This window comes from Sinohyriopsis cumingii, chromosome 17, assembly GCF_028554795.1.
Source record: "Sinohyriopsis cumingii isolate HCF-2022 chromosome 17, ASM2855479v2, whole genome shotgun sequence".
Classification (NCBI taxonomy): Eukaryota; Metazoa; Mollusca; class Bivalvia; order Unionida; family Unionidae; genus Sinohyriopsis; species Sinohyriopsis cumingii.
The window spans coordinates 24,269,861-24,287,799 of record NC_142977.1 but is presented as its reverse complement, the minus strand read 5'-3'; the positions used below and the strand labels follow the sequence as shown (position 1 = coordinate 24,287,799).

General features: G+C 39.8%; 9 non-coding genes across 9 annotated transcripts; all 9 read left to right on the top strand.

Annotated features, from left to right (window-relative positions):
- The first annotated feature begins 3,305 nt into the window (after positions 1 to 3,305).
- On the top strand, positions 3,306 to 3,470 carry LOC149778113 (U1 spliceosomal RNA). Its single transcript, XR_016415983.1, has one exon. It is a non-coding gene; the product is annotated as a U1 spliceosomal RNA (small nuclear RNA).
- Positions 3,471 to 4,969: 1,499 nt separating this feature from the next.
- LOC149778112 (U1 spliceosomal RNA) lies at positions 4,970 to 5,133 on the top strand. Its single transcript, XR_016415801.1, has one exon. It is a non-coding gene; the product is annotated as a U1 spliceosomal RNA (small nuclear RNA).
- A 1,477-nt stretch (positions 5,134 to 6,610) lies between these two features.
- Positions 6,611 to 6,774, top strand: LOC149778111 (U1 spliceosomal RNA). The gene has a single exon (XR_016415800.1). It is a non-coding gene; the product is annotated as a U1 spliceosomal RNA (small nuclear RNA).
- A 1,487-nt stretch (positions 6,775 to 8,261) lies between these two features.
- On the top strand, positions 8,262 to 8,425 carry LOC149778110 (U1 spliceosomal RNA). Its single transcript, XR_016415798.1, has one exon. It is a non-coding gene; the product is annotated as a U1 spliceosomal RNA (small nuclear RNA).
- A 1,483-nt stretch (positions 8,426 to 9,908) lies between these two features.
- Positions 9,909 to 10,072, top strand: LOC149778109 (U1 spliceosomal RNA). Its single transcript, XR_016415797.1, has one exon. It is a non-coding gene; the product is annotated as a U1 spliceosomal RNA (small nuclear RNA).
- Positions 10,073 to 11,553: 1,481 nt separating this feature from the next.
- Positions 11,554 to 11,717, top strand: LOC149778108 (U1 spliceosomal RNA). The gene has a single exon (XR_016415796.1). It is a non-coding gene; the product is annotated as a U1 spliceosomal RNA (small nuclear RNA).
- A 1,483-nt stretch (positions 11,718 to 13,200) lies between these two features.
- LOC149778107 (U1 spliceosomal RNA) lies at positions 13,201 to 13,364 on the top strand. The gene has a single exon (XR_016415795.1). It is a non-coding gene; the product is annotated as a U1 spliceosomal RNA (small nuclear RNA).
- Positions 13,365 to 14,866: 1,502 nt separating this feature from the next.
- Positions 14,867 to 15,030, top strand: LOC149778106 (U1 spliceosomal RNA). Its single transcript, XR_016415794.1, has one exon. It is a non-coding gene; the product is annotated as a U1 spliceosomal RNA (small nuclear RNA).
- A 1,485-nt stretch (positions 15,031 to 16,515) lies between these two features.
- LOC149778105 (U1 spliceosomal RNA) lies at positions 16,516 to 16,679 on the top strand. The gene has a single exon (XR_016415792.1). It is a non-coding gene; the product is annotated as a U1 spliceosomal RNA (small nuclear RNA).
- The last annotated feature ends 1,260 nt before the right edge of the window (positions 16,680 to 17,939 follow it).

The following is a 17,939-nucleotide window of genomic DNA, read 5'->3' as shown; positions in this document are numbered from 1 at the left end:
CATGTAACTCATCAATATCATATGGTACCGGTTACTGGAAATGCAATAACTCGCACTTAAACCATAACACATTAAAAACTCTCATTACGGACCTAATTAAGAGAGAACTAAGATATCATAACATCACCCTAGAATATTGGGATGAGCTAAAACTCAAACTTAAAGAAGAAATCATTCGATATTCCAAACAACTTTCGAAAGTTAAAAACTCTGCAATTAAATCATTGAAGAAAGACTACCAATATCTAAGACAGAAATATGATTTAACCAATAATGAAGAACTTCTCTTTCAAATACAAGAACTCCGAATGTCTATCAAGGAATTACAAAATGAAAAATATATAGGATCAGTCATTAGGAGCAAAGCGAAAATTTTAGATAATAACGAAAGACCGAGCCAATTCTTTTTTCAATTAGAAAATAAAAAGGGTTCCCAGAAAACTATCACTGAAATTGAGTATAATAATGTGACTCATAACTCAAGTGTTGATATCTTAAACTGTTTTAAAAAGTTTTATTCAAATCTTTTTACCACAGAATTGATTGATGAAGAATTATTTAAAGAATTTCTAACTGGGTTACCTCAGTTAAAGGCTGAAGATAACCAATTCCTTACCGGACCAATTACTAAAGTAGAAATTTGGAAATCTTTAAATATGATGGAGCCAAATAAATCACCTGGACCCGATGGTCTCACAAAAGAGTTTTATGTCACGTTTTTTGAATGTTTAGGCGACACATTAGTCCGTTTATATAATTTGATCTTTGAATCAAACACTTTGTCTGATTCACAAAAACTATCTTATATTACGTTATTATGTAAGGATCCTGAAAATTCAAATAATATGAAAAATTGGAGACCTATCTCCCTATTAAATTTAGACTATAAAATTCTATCCAAAGTTATTGCTAATCGACTTGGAAATGTCATGTCCAAAATAATACACATGGATCAAACATGTGGAGTTAAAGGTCGATCTATTTTTGATAATGGTCACCTTATACGAAACATCTGTGACTACATCGAACAAAAAGAATTATCATGTGCATTTATTTCCTTAGATCAAGAAAAGGCATTTGATAGGGTAAATTATCAATTTATGTTAAAAACATTAGAATCTTTCGGGTTTGATCCTGACTTTATTAAATGGATTTCAATTTTCTACACTGATATTAGTTCATCAGTTATAGTCAATAATTTTATTTCGGACCCCTTTTTAATCTCAAGAGGAGTCCGTCAAGGTTGCAGTCTTTCCCCCCTTTTATATGTAATAGTGTACGAGCCTTTTGCAATCAAAATTCGAAACGACCCAGAAATTATAGGTGTTAAGGTGCCAGGTGCAACAGAAGCCTGTAAGATCTCCCTTTTCGCGGACGATAGTACAGGCTTCTGTTGCACGGACAAATCGATCGAACGGTATTTATTTTGGTCTCGCATGTACGATCGCGCTTCTGGTGCTAAGGTAAATTATAGCAAATCAAACGGTATGTTCATGGGTAAATGGCGGAACCGCAGTGATCACCCCTTTGGCATTTCCTGGATCGACAAACAAAAAATTGTAGGGTTTCATTTTGGCAACGATTTAAGTCATGATGATCACTGGAACAAAAATGTTACTAAACTTACGAATACACTATTACTATGGAAACGTAGAAATTTACCTCTCATTTCTAAATCCCATGTTATTAATCTTTTAGCTTATAGCAAAATTTGGTATACTGCAACCGTGACTGATCTACCTAAACATTATGAAATTTTAATAAATAGGAATATCTTCACATTTTTGTGGAATTCTAAATTCGAACCTCTCGCTAGAGCTGTATGCATCAATCCCCTTTACGACGGAGGTTTAAACATCACCCATTTGAGATGTAAAATCCAAGCAATACGTATACAGCATATACAAAAATTACTCGACGATGAATATTCAGCCAAATGGAAAGATTTTGCAAGGTATTGGATCGGTTTACAACTAAGGTCTTTCAACCCTAATTTGGCGCTTAATAAATTTACTCATACGCTATATGTTCCTAAATTCTATCAAAAGTGCATGACCATTTTCAAAACATTTCATGAAAATAATCCTAGTCTCAAATTTGGTCTAGTCCCCACAAAATATTTCTACCAACGACAATTACAAAGCTATGTTCTTGAACCTAAAATAACCAAATTATACGATTTAAATTTCGGCAACATTTGGAAAAATTTGCATAATAAATTTTTAGACCCCATCACTAGAGATGTGTGTTTCAAAACAATACATGATATTTTGCCCGTTAACTACAACATGTTCTTAAAGAAGATTTCCAAATCTAAGTTATGCGCTTTTTGCGGTGACATTGAAACGACTGATCATTTATTTTTCGAATGCAAATTAATACTCCCCTTACAACAGCTCATTATCAAATGGTTAAAAAAACTTTCCAGAAACTCCTTCAATACCTTTTATACTTTCCTTAAATTCGGTCTTATCCCGAATGGGGCCTCGTTCCCGGAACCTGAATTCGAGGACTTGTGCCTTTTATTATGCGCTGAATATAAATATGCTATATGGATTAAACGTATACGAGCATATTATTATAAAGAAGTGGTAACCAGTAACACCTTGTTATCCTTCTTTCTCTCCCGATTAAAATGCAGAATCAGAACTGACTTTTCCAGGCTTAACTTGGTTCATTTTATAGATAAATGGTGTTTAGCTGGATTATTCTGTTCTCTCTTCAATTTTGAATTAGTAATAGACATAAGTCTAGAATAATACTACATTCCTTCCCTTTTGGATAAATCCAATTATATATAATTTTACGATTTCTCCTTAGCTCTCACTACACAGTCACCATGTTTTAATCCACGTCTGCCGGCCTACACGTTAATTTAAGAATATCTCAAGCAGCACGTGCTAACATTCTCTGTTTTATTGCACGAACTTTTACAGCACTTCACTGGTCTATCAAATTTACATGAGGTATAGTACTTGCATCACCTTAAATACACTTTGCATTTTTAAGAATACAGTTTCTCTAATATTAGAATTTTATAATTTGCAATATTTAAACTTCTGTATGAGATTAGTATACGTTTCGCAAACTAGATGTTACAAATTTACAATAGAAATTGCATACAATCATATTATGTATAACTTTGTCGCTTGTGAGCTATGCGCTTTACAATATATGTACATTTGTGTGTATACAAGAGCATGGATGGAGAGTGAGTGTGCACATCTACGTGTATTTATGAGTTTGTGTGCTAAGGCGTGTATGGGGTGAAGATGGGAGTGTCGTTTTCGCTTGTACATTTTAACATGTAAATATTGAATAAAGATTTTATGAAAAATAAAAAAAGGTTTCCCCAGGATGAGGCCTTTCCATTGCACTTCGGTTGGGCTGAAACCTGCGATCACCCCAAATGTGGGTGACTCGGGGTCGTTATTTATTAGTGTGGGGGTCTGCGTTCGCGCTAACCCCTGATAATTCAATTAAAAATAACCAATAATCTCAAGCTTATGACAAAATTAGTCTGGATGTCTCTGATTAGCACGTGCCAATCGATAATGTTATTATTTCTTACACTGCTCTTTCAAGGGGTGGGTACCCCGGGTGGTCTAAATAGCCCACCATTACGGATCGCGGCCATCTCACCTGTCTGCGTGTGTTTGAGTTTCGGATTTGGCCCATGTGGTTATCAGAGAAAGCTTGCCAGTATGTTATCATGGGTCGGGAGTTTTTTCCGTTCAGTTTTCTTCTCCCGGGTTCTTCCTCCACCATTTATATTGCCTGCCATGCATAGCCTATCTTGTGCTGAAAAATGGCATTAAACCCTACAACAAACAACTTTCAAAGAGCCATCTCACAACGAACGTGTGAAATATCTTTGAGTAACAGCGATCCAGCATATTTGTGAGAGAAAGAAAGAAAGAAAGAGAAATAAATGGAAACATGCTTACTGGATTCGACGAAAATCAAGTTTTATTTTCACAGAACTTCTCTGCAGTAGAGAGAGAGAGAGAAAGAGAGAGAGAGAGAGAGAGAGAGAGAGAGAGAGAGAGAGAGAGAGAGAGAGAAACAATATCTTCAAATAACAGGAACAACTTCGTTAATACAGCAAGCTTGTTGTCCTTATCAAAAGCAGTGACAGCTTCATCATAAGTCTCATTGTAGAGATCATCTGCATCACCAGTTACTTCTGTATCAGCAGCACTTTCAACAATCCAAAGCTTCTAGACTCGGAGTACGGCGAAGCGTAGCTGGCCAATCAGTGGCACAAAGATTTCAAATTTAATAAAACAGAGGAAACAAATAGTAGTATTCCTTTGACCTGACAAGTCGATTTGCAGTGGTTCATAGCAAAAGAGGTTGATGCACTGCAACCTCAAATTTATACCTGCATTTTTCATTTATGACACCAAGCGATCTTGCCAGTGCAAACACAATCCCTTTCCCTACGCAACAGTTCGGGAAAGCATTGTGTACTAAACAGCTGGATGTGATTGACCATAGTTCTTGCTAGACGACTATTGCTATTTCACTGTCAACTTGCTGTGAAGTAACTATGGGAGGTCAATGGCTGATATCAGTTTCAAGAACAAGACAAGCCCGAAACGCGGAATTGAAAAATGTATCCATATATTTAATTAAAAAACCATAATAGCTGAAAAATACGCACCGTTGCCTCAAGTTAAGAAATTTGCCAGGGGCCAATATACGAAACTATCCCCTGCCGTCCGAGCAAACCTATATAGCATATATCCACCGTAAAAGAAACTGAAATTGCAAATAAAGGACTATTTGAAGACATTTCAGTTACTTTTGTAATGTTGAAACATAAGCTATAAAGTTATTCGGAATACTAAGACATCAGCAGTACCATGGCCCTGAATCGTTTTAATTTATTTTCATTACTTAGAGGCACACTTCCTACTCCAGACACAAATGTCAGTTGATAAACGTCAGTAAACGTCAAGAAATCATACTTACCTGGACCAGGGAGTACCGTGATCAGCTAGGCGGTTTCCCCAGGATGAGGCCTTTCCATTGCACTTCGGTTGGGCTGAAACCTGCGATCACCCCAAATGTGGGTGACTCGGGGTCGTTATTTATTAGTGTGGGGGTCTGCGTTCGCGCTAACCCCTGATAATTCAATTAAAAATAACCAATAATCTCAAGCTTATGACAAAATTAGTCTGGATGTCTCTGATTAGCACGTGCCAATCGATAATGTTATTATTTCTTACACTGCTCTTTCAAGGGGTGGGTACCCCGGGTGGTCTAAATAGCCCACCATTACGGATCGCGGCCATCTCACCTGTCTGCGTGTGTTTGAGTTTCGGATTTGGCCCATGTGGTTATCAGAGAAAGCTTGCCAGTATGTTATCATGGGTCGGGAGTTCTTTCCGTTCAGTTTTCTTCTCCCGGGTTCTTCCTCCACCATTTATATTGCCTGCCATGCATAGCCTATCTTGTGCTGAAAAATGGCATTAAACCCTACAACAAACAACTTTCAAAGAGCCATCTCACAACGAACGTGTGAAATATCTTTGAGTAACAGCGATCCAGCATATTTGTGAGAGAAAGAAAGAAAGAAAGAGAAATAAATGGAAACATGCTTACTGGATTCGACGAAAATCAAGTTTTATTTTCACAGAACTTCTCTGCAGTAGAGAGAGAGAGAGAGAGAGAGAGAGAGAGAGAGAGAGAGAGAGAGAAACAATATCTTCAAATAACAGGAACAACTTCGTTAATACAGCAAGCTTGTTGTCCTTATCAAAAGCAGTGACAGCTTCATCATAAGTCTCATTGTAGAGATCATCTGCATCACCAGTTACTTCTGTATCAGCAGCACTTTCAACAATCCAAAGCTTCTAGACTCGGAGTACGGCGAAGCGTAGCTGGCCAATCAGTGGCACAAAGATTTCAAATTTAATAAAACAGAGGAAACAAATAGTAGTATTCCTTTGACCTGACAAGTCGATTTGCAGTGGTTCATAGCAAAAGAGGTTGATGCACTGCAACCTCAAATTTATACCTGCATTTTTCATTTATGACACCAAGCGATCTTGCCAGTGCAAACACAATCCCTTTCCCTACGCAACAGTTCGGGAAAGCATTGTGTACTAAACAGCTGGATGTGATTGACCATAGTTCTTGCTAGACGACTATTGCTATTTCACTGTCAACTTGCTGTGAAGTAACTATGGGAGGTCAATGGCTGATATCAGTTTCAAGAACAAGACAAGCCCGAAACGCGGAATTGAAAAATGTATCCATATATTTAATTAAAAAACCATAATAGCTGAAAAATACGCACCGTTGCCTCAAGTTAAGAAATTTGCCAGGGGCCAATATACGAAACTATCCCCTGCCGTCCGAGCAAACCTATATAGCATATATCCACCGTAAAAGAAACTGAAATTGCAAATAAAGGACTATTTGAAGACATTTCAGTTACTTTTGTAATGTTGAAACATAAGCTATAAAGTTATTCGGAATACTAAGACATCAGCAGTACCATGGCCCTGAATCGTTTTAATTTATTTTCATTACTTAGAGGCACACTTCCTACTCCAGACACAAATGTCAGTTGATAAACGTCAGTAAACGTCAAGAAATCATACTTACCTGGACCAGGGAGTACCGTGATCAGCTAGGCGGTTTCCCCAGGATGAGGCCTTTCCATTGCACTTCGGTTGGGCTGAAACCTGCGATCACCCCAAATGTGGGTGACTCGGGGTCGTTATTTATTAGTGTGGGGGTCTGCGTTCGCGCTAACCCCTGATAATTCAATTAAAAATAACCAATAATCTCAAGCTTATGACAAAATTAGTGTGGATGTCTCTGATTAGCACGTGCCAATCGATAATGTTATTATTTCTTACACTGCTCTTTCAAGGGGTGGGTACCCCGGGTGGTCTAAATAGCCCACCATTACGGATCGCGGCCATCTCACCTGTCTGCGTGTGTTTGAGTTTCGGATTTGGCCCATGTGGTTATCAGAGAAAGCTTGCCAGTATGTTATCATGGGTCGGGAGTTCTTTCCGTTCAGTTTTCTTCTCCCGGGTTCTTCCTCCACCATTTATATTGCCTGCCATGCATAGCCTATCTTGTGCTGAAAAATGGCATTAAACCCTACAACAAACAACTTTCAAAGAGCCATCTCACAACGAACGTGTGAAATATCTTTGAGTAACAGCGATCCAGCATATTTGTGAGAGAAAGAAAGAAAGAAAGAGAAATAAATGGAAACATGCTTACTGGATTCGACGAAAATCAAGTTTTATTTTCACAGAACTTCTCTGCAGTAGAGAGAGAGAGAGAGAGAGAGAGAGAGAGAGAGAGAGAGAGAGAGAGAGAGAGAGAAACAATATCTTCAAATAACAGGAACAACTTCGTTAATACAGCAAGCTTGTTGTCCTTATCAAAAGCAGTGACAGCTTCATCATAAGTCTCATTGTAGAGATCATCTGCATCACCAGTTACTTCTGTATCAGCAGCACTTTCAACAATCCAAAGCTTCTAGACTCGGAGTACGGCGAAGCGTAGCTGGCCAATCAGTGGCACAAAGATTTCAAATTTAATAAAACAGAGGAAACAAATAGTAGTATTCCTTTGACCTGACAAGTCGATTTGCAGTGGTTCATAGCAAAAGAGGTTGATGCACTGCAACCTCAAATTTATACCTGCATTTTTCATTTATGACACCAAGCGATCTTGCCAGTGCAAACACAATCCCTTTCCCTACGCAACAGTTCGGGAAAGCATTGTGTACTAAACAGCTGGATGTGATTGACCATAGTTCTTGCTAGACGACTATTGCTATTTCACTGTCAACTTGCTGTGAAGTAACTATGGGAGGTCAATGGCTGATATCAGTTTCAAGAACAAGACAAGCCCGAAACGCGGAATTGAAAAATGTATCCATATATTTAATTAAAAAACCATAATAGCTGAAAAATACGCACCGTTGCCTCAAGTTAAGAAATTTGCCAGGGGCCAATATACGAAACTATCCCCTGCCGTCCGAGCAAACCTATATAGCATATATCCACCGTAAAAGAAACTGAAATTGCAAATAAAGGACTATTTGAAGACATTTCAGTTACTTTTGTAATGTTGAAACATAAGCTATAAAGTTATTCGGAATACTAAGACATCAGCAGTACCATGGCCCTGAATCGTTTTAATTTATTTTCATTACTTAGAGGCACACTTCCTACTCCAGACACAAATGTCAGTTGATAAACGTCAGTAAACGTCAAGAAATCATACTTACCTGGACCAGGGAGTACCGTGATCAGCTAGGCGGTTTCCCCAGGATGAGGCCTTTCCATTGCACTTCGGTTGGGCTGAAACCTGCGATCACCCCAAATGTGGGTGACTCGGGGTCGTTATTTATTAGTGTGGGGGTCTGCGTTCGCGCTAACCCCTGATAATTCAATTAAAAATAACCAATAATCTCAAGCTTATGACAAAATTAGTCTGGATGTCTCTGATTAGCACGTGCCAATCGATAATGTTATTATTTCTTACACTGCTCTTTCAAGGGGTGGGTACCCCGGGTGGTCTAAATAGCCCACCATTACGGATCGCGGCCATCTCACCTGTCTGCGTGTGTTTGAGTTTCGGATTTGGCCCATGTGGTTATCAGAGAAAGCTTGCCAGTATGTTATCATGGGTCGGGAGTTCTTTCCGTTCAGTTTTCTTCTCCCGGGTTCTTCCTCCACCATTTATATTGCCTGCCATGCATAGCCTATCTTGTGCTGAAAAATGGCATTAAACCCTACAACAAACAACTTTCAAAGAGCCATCTCACAACGAACGTGTGAAATATCTTTGAGTAACAGCGATCCAGCATATTTGTGAGAGAAAGAAAGAAAGAAAGAGAAATAAATGGAAACATGCTTACTGGATTCGACGAAAATCAAGTTTTATTTTCACAGAACTTCTCTGCAGTAGAGAGAGAGAGAGAGAGAGAGAGAGAGAGAGAGAGAGAGAGAGAGAGAGAGAAACAATATCTTCAAATAACAGGAACAACTTCGTTAATACAGCAAGCTTGTTGTCCTTATCAAAAGCAGTGACAGCTTCATCATAAGTCTCATTGTAGAGATCATCTGCATCACCAGTTACTTCTGTATCAGCAGCACTTTCAACAATCCAAAGCTTCTAGACTCGGAGTACGGCGAAGCGTAGCTGGCCAATCAGTGGCACAAAGATTTCAAATTTAATAAAACAGAGGAAACAAATAGTAGTATTCCTTTGACCTGACAAGTCGATTTGCAGTGGTTCATAGCAAAAGAGGTTGATGCACTGCAACCTCAAATTTATACCTGCATTTTTCATTTATGACACCAAGCGATCTTGCCAGTGCAAACACAATCCCTTTCCCTACGTAACAGTTCGGGAAAGCATTGTGTACTAAACAGCTGGATGTGATTGACCATAGTTCTTGCTAGACGACTATTGCTATTTCACTGTCGACTTGCTGTGAAGTAACTATGGGAGGTCAATGGCTGATATCAGTTTCAAGAACAAGACAAGCCCGAAACGCGGAATTGAAAAATGTATCCATATATTTAATTAAAAAACCATAATAGCTGAAAAATACGCACCGTTGCCTCAAGTTAAGAAATTTGCCAGGGGCCAATATACGAAACTATCCCCTGCCGTCCGAGCAAACCTATATAGCATATATCCACCGTAAAAGAAACTGAAATTGCAAATAAAGGACTATTTGAAGACATTTCAGTTACTTTTGTAATGTTGAAACATAAGCTATAAAGTTATTCGGAATACTAAGACATCAGCAGTACCATGGCCCTGAATCGTTTTAATTTATTTTCATTACTTAGAGGCACACTTCCTACTCCAGACACAAATGTCAGTTGATAAACGTCAGTAAACGTCAAGAAATCATACTTACCTGGACCAGGGAGTACCGTGATCAGCTAGGCGGTTTCCCCAGGATGAGGCCTTTCCATTGCACTTCGGTTGGGCTGAAACCTGCGATCACCCCAAATGTGGGTGACTCGGGGTCGTTATTTATTAGTGTGGGGGTCTGCGTTCGCGCTAACCCCTGATAATTCAATTAAAAATAACCAATAATCACAAGCTTAGGACAAGATTAGTCTGGATGTCTCTGATTAGCACGTGCCAATCGATAATGTTATTATTTCTTACACTGCTCTTTCAAGGGGTGGGTACCCCGGGTGGTCTAAATAGCCCACCATTACGGATCGCGGCCATCTCACCTGTCTGCGTGTGTTTGAGTTTCGGATTTGGCCCATGTGGTTATCAGAGAAAGCTTGCCAGTATGTTTTCATGGGTCGGGAGTTCTTTCCGTTCATTTTTCTTCTCCCGGGTTCTTCCTCCACCATTTATATTGCCTGCCATGCATAGCGTATCTTGTGCTGAAAAATGGCATTAAACCCTACAACAAACAAGTTTCAAAGAGCCATCTCACAACGAACGTGTGAAATATCTTTGAGTAACAGCGATCCAGCATATTTGTGAGAGAAAGAAAGGAAGAAAGAGAAATAAATGGAAACATGCTTACTGGATTCGACGAAAATCAAGTTTTATTTTCACAGAACTTCTCTGCAGTAGAGAGAGAGAGAGAGAGAGAGAGAGAGAGAGAGAGAGAGAGAGAGAGAGAGAACAATATCTTCAAATAACAGGAACAACTTCGTTAATACAGCAAGCTTGTTGTCCTTATCAAAAGCAGTGACAGCTTCATCATAAGTCTCATTGTAGAGATCATCTGCATCACCAGTTACTTCTGTATCAGCAGCACTTTCACAATCCAAAGCTTCTAGACTCGGAGTACGGCGAAGCGTAGCTGGCCAATCAGTGGCACAAAGATTTCAAATTTAATAAAACAGAGGAAACAAATAGTAGTATTCCTTTGACCTGACAAGTCGATTTGCAGTGGTTCATAGCAAAAGAGGTTGATGCACTGCAACCTCAAATTTATACCTGCATTTTTCATTTATGACACCAAGCGATCTTGCCAGTGCAAACACAATCCCTTTCCCTACGTAACAGTTCGGGAAAGCATTGTGTACTAAACAGCTGGATGTGATTGACCATAGTTCTTGCTAGACGACTATTGCTATTTCACTGTCAACTTGCTGTGAAGTAACTATGGGAGGTCAATGGCTGATATCAGTTTCAAGAACAAGACAAGCCCGAAACGCGGAATTGAAAAATGTATCCATATATTTAATTAAAAAACCATAATAGCTGAAAAATACGCACCGTTGCCTCAAGTTAAGAAATTTGCCAGGGGCCAATATACGAAACTATCCCCTGCCGTCCGAGCAAACCTATATAGCATATATCCACCGTAAAAGAAACTGAAATTGCAAATAAAGGACTATTTGAAGACATTTCAGTTACTTTTGTAATGTTGAAACATAAGCTATAAAGTTATTCGGAATACTAAGACATCAGCAGTACCATGGCCCTGAATCGTTTTAATTTATTTTCATTACTTAGAGGCACACTTCCTACTCCAGACACAAATGTCAGTTGATAAACGTCAGTAAACGTCAAGAAATCATACTTACCTGGACCAGGGAGTACCGTGATCAGCTAGGCGGTTTCCCCAGGATGAGGCCTTTCCATTGCACTTCGGTTGGGCTGAAACCTGCGATCACCCCAAATGTGGGTGACTCGGGGTCGTTATTTATTAGTGTGGGGGTCTGCGTTCGCGCTAACCCCTGATAATTCAATTAAAAATAACCAATAATCTCAAGCTTATGACAAAATTAGTCTGGATGTCTCTGATTAGCACGTGCCAATCGATAATGTTATTATTTCTTACACTGCTCTTTCAAGGGGTGGGTACCCCGGGTGGTCTAAATAGCCCACCATTACGGATCGCGGCCATCTCACCTGTCTGCGTGTGTTTGAGTTTCGGATTTGGCCCATGTGGTTATCAGAGAAAGCTTGCCAGTATGTTATCATGGGTCGGGAGTTCTTTCCGTTCAGTTTTCTTCTCCCGGGTTCTTCCTCCACCATTTATATTGCCTGCCATGCATAGCCTATCTTGTGCTGAAAAATGGCATTAAACCCTACAACAAACAACTTTCAAAGAGCCATCTCACAACGAACGTGTGAAATATCTTTGAGTAACAGCGATCCAGCATATTTGTGAGAGAAAGAAAGAAAGAAAGAGAAATAAATGGAAACATGCTTACTGGATTCGACGAAAATCAAGTTTTATTTTCACAGAACTTCTCTGCAGTAGAGAGAGAGAGAGAGAGAGAGAGAGAGAGAGAGAGAGAGAGAGAGAGAGAGAAACAATATCTTCAAATAACAGGAACAACTTCGTTAATACAGCAAGCTTGTTGTCCTTATCAAAAGCAGTGACAGCTTCATCATAAGTCTCATTGTAGAGATCATCTGCATCACCAGTTACTTCTGTATCAGCAGCACTTTCAACAATCCAAAGCTTCTAGACTCGGAGTACGGCGAAGCGTAGCTGGCCAATCAGTGGCACAAAGATTTCAAATTTAATAAAACAGAGGAAACAAATAGTAGTATTCCTTTGACCTGACAAGTCGATTTGCAGTGGTTCATAGCAAAAGAGGTTGATGCACTGCAACCTCAAATTTATACCTGCATTTTTCATTTATGACACCAAGCGATCTTGCCAGTGCAAACACAATCCCTTTCCCTACGTAACAGTTCGGGAAAGCATTGTGTACTAAACAGCTGGATGTGATTGACCATAGTTCTTGCTAGACGACTATTGCTATTTCACTGTCAACTTGCTGTGAAGTAACTATGGGAGGTCAATGGCTGATATCAGTTTCAAGAACAAGACAAGCCCGAAACGCGGAATTGAAAAATGTATCCATATATTTAATTAAAAAACCATAATAGCTGAAAAATACGCACCGTTGCCTCAAGTTAAGAAATTTGCCAGGGGCCAATATACGAAACTATCCCCTGCCGTCCGAGCAAACCTATATAGCATATATCCACCGTAAAAGAAACTGAAATTGCAAATAAAGGACTATTTGAAGACATTTCAGTTACTTTTGTAATGTTGAAACATAAGCTATAAAGTTATTCGGAATACTAAGACATCAGCAGTACCATGGCCCTGAATCGTTTTAATTTATTTTCATTACTTAGAGGCACACTTCCTACTCCAGACACAAATGTCAGTTGATAAACGTCAGTAAACGTCAAGAAATCATACTTACCTGGACCAGGGAGTACCGTGATCAGCTAGGCGGTTTCCCCAGGATGAGGCCTTTCCATTGCACTTCGGTTGGGCTGAAACCTGCGATCACCCCAAATGTGGGTGACTCGGGGTCGTTATTTATTAGTGTGGGGGTCTGCGTTCGCGCTAACCCCTGATAATTCAATTAAAAAAACCAATAATCTCAAGCTTATGACAAAATTAGTCTGGATGTCTCTGATTAGCACGTGCCAATCGATAATGTTATTATTTCTTACACTGCTCTTTCAAGGGGTGGGTACCCCGGGTGGTCTAAATAGCCCACCATTACGGATCGCGGCCATCTCACCTGTCTGCGTGTGTTTGAGTTTCGGATTTGGCCCATGTGGTTATCAGAGAAAGCTTGCCAGTATGTTATCATGGGTCGGGAGTTTTTTCCGTTCATTTTTCTTCTCCCAGGTTCTTCCTCCACCATTTATATTGCCTGCCATGCATAGCCTATCTTGTGCTGAAAAATGGCATTAAACCCTACAACAAACAACTTTCAAAGAGCCATCTCACAACGAACGTGTGAAATATCTTTGAGTAACAGCGATCCAGCATATTTGTGAGAGAAAGAAAGAAAGAAAGAGAAATAAATGGAAACATGCTTACTGGATTCGACGAAAATCAAGTTTTATTTTCACAGAACTTCTCTGCAGTAGAGAGAGAGAGAGAGAGAGAGAGAGAGAGAGAGAGAGAGAGAGAGAGAGAGAGAGAGAGAGAGAGAGAGAGAAACAATATCTTCAAATAACAGGAACAACTTCGTTAATACAGCAAGCTTGTTGTCCTTATCAAAAGCAGTGACAGCTTCATCATAAGTCTCATTGTAGAGATCATCTGCATCACCAGTTACTTCTGTATCAGCAGCACTTTCAACAATCCAAAGCTTCTAGACTCGGAGTACGGCGAAGCGTAGCTGGCCAATCAGTGGCACAAAGATTTCAAATTTAATAAAACAGAGGAAACAAATAGTAGTATTCCTTTGACCTGACAAGTCGATTTGCAGTGGTTCATAGCAAAAGAGGTTGATGCACTGCAACCTCAAATTTATACCTGCATTTTTCATTTATGACACCAAGCGATCTTGCCAGTGCAAACACAATCCCTTTCCCTACGTAACAGTTCGGGAAAGCATTGTGTACTAAACAGCTGGATGTGATTGACCATAGTTCTTGCTAGACGACTATTGCTATTTCACTGTCGACTTGCTGTGAAGTAACTATGGGAGGTCAATGGCTGATATCAGTTTCAAGAACAAGACAAGCCCGAAACGCGGAATTGAAAAATGTATCCATATATTTAATTAAAAAACCATAATAGCTGAAAAATACGCACCGTTGCCTCAAGTTAAGAAATTTGCCAGGGGCCAATATACGAAACTATCCCCTGCCGTCCGAGCAAACCTATATAGCATATATCCACCGTAAAAGAAACTGAAATTGCAAATAAAGGACTATTTGAAGACATTTCAGTTACTTTTGTAATGTTGAAACATAAGCTATAAAGTTATTCGGAATACTAAGACATCAGCAGTACCATGGCCCTGAATCGTTTTAATTTATTTTCATTACTTAGAGGCACACTTCCTACTCCAGACACAAATGTCAGTTGATAAACGTCAGTAAACGTCAAGAAATCATACTTACCTGGACCAGGGAGTACCGTGATCAGCTAGGCGGTTTCCCCAGGATGAGGCCTTTCCATTGCACTTCGGTTGGGCTGAAACCTGCGATCACCCCAAATGTGGGTGACTCGGGGTCGTTATTTATTAGTGTGGGGGTCTGCGTTCGCGCTAACCCCTGATAATTCAATTAAAAATAACCAATAATCACAAGCTTAGGACAAAATTAGTCTGGATGTCTCTGATTAGCACGTGCCAATCGATAATGTTATTATTTCTTACACTGCTCTTTCAAGGGGTGGGTACCCCGGGTGGTCTAAATAGCCCACCATTACGGATCGCGGCCATCTCACCTGTCTGCGTGTGTTTGAGTTTCGGATTTGGCCCATGTGGTTATCAGAGAAAGCTTGCCAGTATGTTATCATGGGTCGGGAGTTTTTTCCGTTCATTTTTCTTCTCCCCGGTTCTTCCTCCACCATTTATATTGCCTGCCATGCATAGCCTATCTTGTGCTGAAAAATGGCATTAAACCCTACAACAAACAACTTTCAAAGAGCCATCTCACAACGAACGTGTGAAATATCTTTGAGTAACAGCGATCCAGCATATTTGTGAGAGAAAGAAAGAAAGAAAGAGAAATAAATGGAAACATGCTTACTGGATTCGACGAAAATCAAGTTTTATTTTCACAGAACTTCTCTGCAATAGAGAGAGAGAGAGAGAGAGAGAGAGAGAGAGAGAGAGAGAGAGAGAGAGAGAGAAACAATATCTTCAAATAACAGGAACAACTTCGTTAATACAGCAAGCTTGTTGTCCTTATCAAAAGCAGTGACAGCTTCATCATAAGTCTCATTGTAGAGATCATCTGCATCACCAGTTACTTCTGTATCAGCAGCACTTTCAACAATCCAAAGCTTCTAGACTCGGAGTACGGCGAAGCGTAGCTGGCCAATCAGTGGCACAAAGATTTCAAATTTAATAAAACAGAGGAAACAAATAGTAGTATTCCTTTGACCTGACAAGTCGATTTGCAGTGGTTCATAGCAAAAGAGGTTGATGCACTGCAACCTCAAATTTATACCTGCATTTTTCATTTATGACACCAAGCGATCTTGCCAGTGCAAACACAATCCCTTTCCCTACGCAACAGTTCGGGAAAGCATTGTGTACTAAACAGCTGGATGTGATTGACCATAGTTCTTGCTAGACGACTATTGCTATTTCACTGTCAACTTGCTGTGAAGTAACTATGGGAGGTCAATGGCTGATATCAGTTTCAAGAACAAGACAAGCCCGAAACGCGGAATTGAAAAATGTATCCATATATTTAATTAAAAAACCATAATAGCTGAAAAATACGCACCGTTGCCTCAAGTTAAGAAATTTGCCAGGGGCCAATATACGAAACTATCCCCTGCCGTCCGAGCAAACCTATATAGCATATATCCACCGTAAAAGAAACTGAAATTGCAAATAAAGGACTATTTGAAGACATTTCAGTTACTTTTGTAATGTTGAAACATAAGCTATAAAGTTATTCGGAATACTAAGACATCAGCAGTACCATGGCCCTGAATCGTTTTAATTTATTTTCATTACTTAGAGGCACACTTCCTACTCCAGACACAAATGTCAGTTGATAAACGTCAGTAAACGTCAAGAAATCATACTTACCTGGACCAGGGAGTACCGTGATCAGCTAGGCGGTTTCCCCAGGATGAGGCCTTTCCATTGCACTTCGGTTGGGCTGAAACCTGCGATCACCCCAAATGTGGGTGACTCGGGGTCGTTATTTATTAGTGTGGGGGTCTGCGTTCGCGCTAACCCCTGATAATTCAATTAAAAATAACCAATAATCTCAAGCTTATGACAAAATTAGTCTGGATGTCTCTGATTAGCACGTGCCAATCGATAATGTTATTATTTCTTACACTGCTCTTTCAAGGGGTGGGTACCCCGGGTGGTCTAAATAGCCCACCATTACGGATCGCGGCCATCTCACCTGTCTGCGTGTGTTTGAGTTTCGGATTTGGCCCATGTGGTTATCAGAGAAAGCTTGCCAGTATGTTATCATGGGTCGGGAGTTTTTTCCGTTCATTTTTCTTCTCCCCGGTTCTTCCTCCACCATTTATATTGCCTGCCATGCATAGCCTATCTTGTGCTGAAAAATGGCATTAAACCCTACAACAAACAACTTTCAAAGAGCCATCTCACAACGAACGTGTGAAATATCTTTGAGTAACAGCGATCCAGCATATTTGTGAGAGAAAGAAAGAAAGAAAGAGAAATAAATGGAAACATGCTTACTGGATTCGACGAAAATCAAGTTTTATTTTCACAGAACTTCTCTGCAGTAGAGAGAGAGAGAGAGAGAGAGAGAGAGAGAGAGAGAGAGAGAGAGAGAGAGAGAGAGAGAGAAACAATATCTTCAAATAACAGGAACAACTTCGTTAATACAGCAAGCTTGTTGTCCTTATCAAAAGCAGTGACAGCTTCATCATAAGTCTCATTGTAGAGATCATCTGCATCACCAGTTACTTCTGTATCAGCAGCACTTTCAACAATCCAAAGCTTCTAGACTCGGAGTACGGCGAAGCGTAGCTGGCCAATCAGTGGCACAAAGATTTCAAATTTAATAAAACAGAGGAAACAAATAGTAGTATTCCTTTGACCTGACAAGTCGATTTGCAGTGGTTCATAGCAAAAGAGGTTGATGCACTGCAACCTCAAATTTATACCTGCATTTTTCATTTATGACACCAAGCGATCTTGCCAGTGCAAACACAATCCCTTTCCCTACGCAACAGTTCGGGAAAGCATTGTGTACTAAACAGCTGGATGTGATTGACCATAGTTCTTGCTAGACGACTATTGCTATTTCACTGTCAACTTGCTGTGAAGTAACTATGGGAGGTCAATGGCTGATATCAGTTTCAAGAACAAGACAAGCCCGAAACGCGGAATTGAAAAATGTATCCATATATTTAATTAAAAAACCATAATAGCTGAAAAATACGCACCGTTGCCTCAAGTTAAGAAATTTGCCAGGGGCCAATATACGAAACTATCCCCTGCCGTCCGAGCAAACCT